Below are 6,000 nucleotides of genomic sequence, written 5' to 3' on the forward strand. Positions count from 1 at the left end.
TTGCAGCTTTAATTAAGCCTTTTTTAACGTAAACCACAGCCAATTTTCAGCCATTATAATACCAAAGGCTGGTTAATTTGGGGCCCTTTTTGGCTGAAACAGAGCCACTACAGCTATAATACAGCCAATTTAAATACTATATTGCAGCATTGGTATTCTTATACAGCACTTGTTCAGCGCTTAAGCAGCAATTTTGTGCTACCTGGGAAGGCTTTGGGCAGCTGATTTGAATGCCTGAAGGAACCCTTGTGCGCGCCCCTGCGAGATTCTGCTCTGCATCCTCATATTTATTTCCTGCTGTTCAGTAGCAGCGACGGACTCGGAAGCCATCCTCTCCTGTAGGCGTTCTGATCCGGTGACCGCTTCAGTTTGTTGGTGGTTGTTGTTCCTCACGGTTATGTGTCCACTAAGAAAGCTTAGGTCTTCACCTCTGTCCTCATACACAACTATTTCGTGTTGTTTTGAGGCTTTTAGGCAGCCCAGCTGGTCAACAATTTCACCTTTCTTATGCTCGATCACCATTGCGTCTACGCTTATTATCTTGGGGACGTTACTATCTTGTGCTCTCTCTCCAAGCGTAGTGAGCCATGAGCATGCCTGGACAAACGGGGTGTCATCGGCCCATTCCAATAGTGCGATGGTCTTGTTACGGCATCGTACTAATCTGCAGGACTGATTTCCCACTAGTGTTACCGGCAGTGCGTCATAGGCTTTACGTTTCATGGTAGCTTTGGATGTGCTTCCATTTAGGAGAGAGGCTAGGCCGGGTGATATGGCTACACGCTTTCGCGCCCCCGAGACGCAGAAGCTGATGCCGAGTCTTTCGCTGCTACTGTCCATGAACAGAGCCACACTTCGGCGTCTTAGTCCGGCTTCTCCTTTTTCGCCACAAGACAATAGCTGGTTTGTCGCTGTTGCTTTTGGAGTCACTTGTTGTGGTGCTGAGATGGTCGGGTTTGATGGTTGGAATACTGATGTTGATTGGGCTTCAGGGCGAGAAATTGTGCTGTTTCTCCTTGCTGCTACTCGGAAGATTCGATCTGCGTATGATAGGAAATGAGGTCTGTGATTGGTGTCTGCCAGAATATCTTTTAATTCCGACTCCACCAAGTTCCTGTTTATCGATGTCTCCAGATCATGTCTTGCAGCAAGAAAACGGGGGCAGTCCAGAATGATGTGCCATACCGATTCACTGATGTTGGGGTCGCAATCACATCCAGGGCTTCCTTTAAGTTTGAATCTGTACAAATATTCTCCTATCCCCCCGTGTCCGGTCAGCATTTGTACGTGAGCAGGGGTCAATTTAGAAGTTCGCGTAATTCGGTATGCTTGGTTGACATCCGGTAGAAATTTACGCGTGACTGCTCCTGTACTCGAGGTCGCGTATCGATCTTGCCATTTGCGGACCGATTCCTCTCTGATCTTTTTTCTGACATAGGACAGGGGAACTTTGTCATAGTCGTGGGAGGTGCTGTGTAGTGCTGCTGTTTTGGCGAGCTCATCGGCTCTTTCGTTCCCGGCAGTTCCTACGTGCGCCCTCAACCAGAACATTTGTATCTCTCCGCCATCGCTCACAGCCCTCGCAATGTTTTCCTTTATGCTTCTTGCCAGGGGGTGGCTGAGTTTCGGATTTTGGAGCAGATCGAGTGATGATCTCGAGTCGCTCAAGATGTTCACTTTTTTATCCGTGCTAGAGCTCACCAGTTTTGTTGCCCTGTGAAGTGCATAAAGTTCCGATTGGAAGACCGTGCACGATGGGTGGAGACCAAAAGTCTCGGACAGTTTTTCTTTGCCATCCTCCCACCAACTTAGGGCGGCGCCGACTTTTCCCTCTATCTTGCTTCCATCCGTGAAGATTTGGGAGCCGGTGTCCAGCAGGGTGGTGTTTTCAAGGATCTCGTACTTGGTAGAGGTAAGTGTGGACGGATGTGGTAAGTCCAAGTACCCTACATTCCGTTCGAGATCTTTGCCCGGTGGGAGGTAGTCAGCTGACAAGAGTTTTTTTGATTTGTACAGATTTGCTGCCTCCTGTATTCTGAGGTCGAGAGGCAGCAAGCCCGACAGTGCCAGTGCAGATGTGAGCGACACTGTTCGGTAGGCTTTACATATTTTTTGTGCGAAACCTCTTTGTAGCGAGAAAAGCAGTTTTTTGTTACTTTCCAGTTCGACGGCTTGTGACCAGACGCTTGCGGCGTATGTCATGATGGGCTCCACTACTGCGATGTAGATTGTCCTCACAATTTCACCGTTTAGTCCCCAGGTTACCTTCGCTGCGCGCGCTAGCTGTTTGTGAATGTCTGCTGCCTTTTTACACTGAGCGGTTATGTGAGCTTTGAAAGTTAACCTGCGGTCTATGATGAGGCCCAACAGTTTTATTTCCTCTACGAGGTTTATCTTTGTACCAGCCATGAATAGTTGGGGCAAATCGTATTTCAACTTCTTCGTTAACAGCATCGCGTTGGTCTTATGTGGTGCAAAGTTGAGTTTGTTGCGAGTTCCCCATTCCACTATTTTATCGAGTACTTTGTTAGCCGACACCTCTAGGGTTTTTACTGCTAGACCTGTGAAGACAAGGGCCACGTCATCTGCGAATGCTTGACAATACACTCCTTCAGCCTCTAGTTTGTGCAACAGTGAGTCGAGGATGATGTTCCAGAAAGTTGGTCCTCCTATGGAGCCTTGGACACATCCCTTAGTGGTCCCCTTCTCACATGCCGCTCGAGCGTAGTTGACCTTGATCTTTCGGTCACTGAGATATGAGCATACCATCTCGTACAGATTTTGTGGGCACCTTTTTTTTGCCAGTTGATGTTTTAAAGCGGGCCACCATGCGTTGTCGAAGGCGCCCTCTATGTCCAAGGAGATAAGTACAACAAATTTTTTGGTGTTCATTCCCTCTCTTAGGTGTGCTACAAGGTCATAGAGAGCGTCCTCGGTACCTCTCTGGGGCATAAAGCCGTACTGGTTTTTGTTGAGCGTCGGTAAGATATGCCACTGTAGGCGAGCGACCATTAGTTTTTCAACTATTTTTCCGAGAACTGAGAGTAGCCCTATAGGTCTGTAGGATTTTGGGTGCGTGTAGTCCTCTTTGCTAGCTTTCCGCAAGATCACCACGTGCGCCGTTTTCCATTGCGATGGGAAGTGTCTAAATGATAAGCATTTATTGGCTATCGCCATAAACACCTCCCTCTCGCACTGGATGGCTGCGCCACAGATATCGGCAGTGAAGCCATCGGGTCCTGGGGCTTTTTTTGGGTTCATTGCTTGTAGCACAAGGTCGAGTTCCACAGTTGTAAAGGGTGGGTCGTTATCTCTTAGATGTCCCCGTGGTATTTCCTTGGTTTTTTCTCTCAGCTCCGCATGGAATGGTTGGTCGGTGCTTTCGGAGTCATCTGGGTAAAACGTCTGTCTCTGAGGAGCATGTCTTCCTGCCTGCCTGAGGTTTTCTTTATCACCCTGTAGATTTTGTCCCACATGCTTTCTTTTTCCTGAGTCGAGCAGAACTCCTTCCAGCTCTCTATTTGGGCTTTCTCGGCTTTTTCGGAGTATTCTAGTTTAGTTTTTTGGTATTCCGCTATGACATAGGGCATTCTGCTTGCAGCAGCATTCCTTATTCTTCTTTTTTTCCTCAACACATCTTTTTTGAGATCTTCAAGCGACTTTGACCACCACGGGGGTTTGGGTTCCCCTTTCCATTTTCCTGCGGTTGGGATGGACGTTTCGCAGGCTTCGTGGATGGCTTCAGTGTACGTTGAGATCATATTTTCAAGATCTTCTGGATTGTCACACTCTTGTACGGACGTAGTTGTGATATTTTTCTCAACCAGGAGGGTTTTTAGTTTTGACGCAAATTTCGACCAGTTCGCCTTTTTGGTATTATACATACGCGTTGTGATTGGCTTTAGGTGTTCTAGTGCCTTTCCCGTTCGCAGTGTAAAGGTGATTGCGTTGTGGTCAGAAGTTATTAAGTTTGCGTCGACTTTCCAGTCCTCGATCTTACCCAGAAGGGACGTGCTACAGGCGGTGACATCTACCGTACTTTTGCAGATTTTTCCATTTCTGTAGGTTTCGAAGGTTGGTGTGTCTCCTGTGTTGAGAATTTGGAGGTCAATTTCTGTTAGGAATGAGCTGTACGCCACCCCTCTGTCATTTTCCGAGACGCTTCCCCACCAGTGACTCCATGCGTTAACGTCGCCTGCTACAATGAGGTTTCGCGTGTTCAATTTTTCGCAGAATGTTTTAGTCCTTTCAATGTATGGATCTATGTCCTGATCCCCCTCAAAGTAAACTGATACCAGGCCCAGTTTTGTGCCCCCTCCGATCGCCACGGCTGCTGCTTCGGTTTCTGTCACCAGCTGTGGATCGTGGATTACCTCTAGCAAGTCGCCGAAGACGATGATGGCTGCCTTTACTGGCTTTTGTCGGTTTAGGGTGCACTGGATAAGGCGTGTTCCTGGCTGTTGTTTCATATAGCCATGTTTTCCCACGTAGGGTTCTTGAACAAGAGCTATTGAAACTTTTGTCTCCATTGCCACCTGGTATAGTTCTGCGGTTGCCAGTTTAGACCTATGCAGATTCACTTGAATTACGTTTAATTCATTGTTACGTTGATTGACACTTTGGGGGGATGAGTTTTGCATCTGTGAGGAGCCTTTAGCAGTAGGATATTCGAGACCGTGCTATAGCATCCCATTTCATTCTTTCGGGACACTCACTACTGAACGCATTGTGCTTGAGGTCGTTACCTTCACCGTTGGCTGTGGAGGAGCAGTTTTTACACTTAGGTGGCAGTCTGTCCAGTCTCAACTGACATTTCTCCCACGTGTGTTTACCTCCACAGTGGCTGCAGAGGTCCTCTGTTTCCCTGCAGATTGCCTTTGTGTGGCCAAACCCAAGACATTTAGTGCATTGCACGAGAGGGGAATGGTCTGCCACAGGTCTTCTTTGTAGCCCGATATACACTTTCCCTGCCTCTACAAGTTTTTTGTGGGCGAGCGGGGAAACTTCCAAGACCGGATGGCACTCAAGGGTGTTGCGTGCCTTTTTCCTGTATCGCACTTTCATTGTGCATTCCTTGAGGTCTTGGTCCTGGAGGAGGTTCTTGTTCTGCGCCAGGAGGTTCTCCACAATTTCCGCGTCAGTATGGGCCTTAATGACATCTCTTATAATAATAAGAGGATTCCCGGCCTTTGCCACCTGCACCTTTAAGCCTTTGTCCAGTTGGACTCTGTTGTGGATGAGGTTCAGATCCTCGCGCGTTCCACAACTAAGGACAACCTTTTGATTTTTGGCTTTTCTAATCCTGTCCACCTTTGCCCCCGTTTTCTTTGTGTCCAGTGCTACCGCTATCCGGTCTATTAAGTTGTCTCCGGTTTGCTTGTTGTCACTGGACGATATAATTAGGGTATGGTTCGGTTTAAGTGGTGGAGGAGGTAGTGCGGCTACTTTGGCGTAAGTCCTCTTCGCTCCTTTTTCACACTCCGCAATGGCCATTTCTGCCTCGAGACTTAGGGATGACGGTGGCAGAGTCCGCTTCTCCTCTCGCATAGTGCGGAGCTCGGACTTGACGGCCTCCAGCGTTTCAGTTATGGGTTGTAACTGCTCGTTAAGGTTGACAACGATGGGCTGCGGGGTGGACTCAGGAATCCTCTTGGAGTCGATTTTACCTAGGATTTCTAGGACTTTGCTCATTTCAGCAGTGGTATCGGTCTTACAATATTTGGGCTGAGACTCCAGGAGACCGATCATTTTTGTATTGAGGCCATGGATTTCGGAAGCCTTTTTGCCTTCTGTATGCATGTCCCGCCGTAGCTCATCTATCTGGTTTCTTAAACTTTCGACGCCTGTTTTTATGTAGGCGTGATCCTTAAGAATAGGCTCGTTTGATGTAAGGTGTCCAGTTTGGCTAGCTACGGTGTCATTTAACAATTTCAGGCGCTTTTTGAGGTCTTCTATGGCCTCGGCGGTCTCCTTTATGAGCCTGTGTGGCTCTTGAGTCTC

Source organism: Plutella xylostella, chromosome 9 (assembly GCF_932276165.1).
Source record: "Plutella xylostella chromosome 9, ilPluXylo3.1, whole genome shotgun sequence".
Taxonomy (NCBI): domain Eukaryota; kingdom Metazoa; phylum Arthropoda; class Insecta; order Lepidoptera; family Plutellidae; genus Plutella; species Plutella xylostella.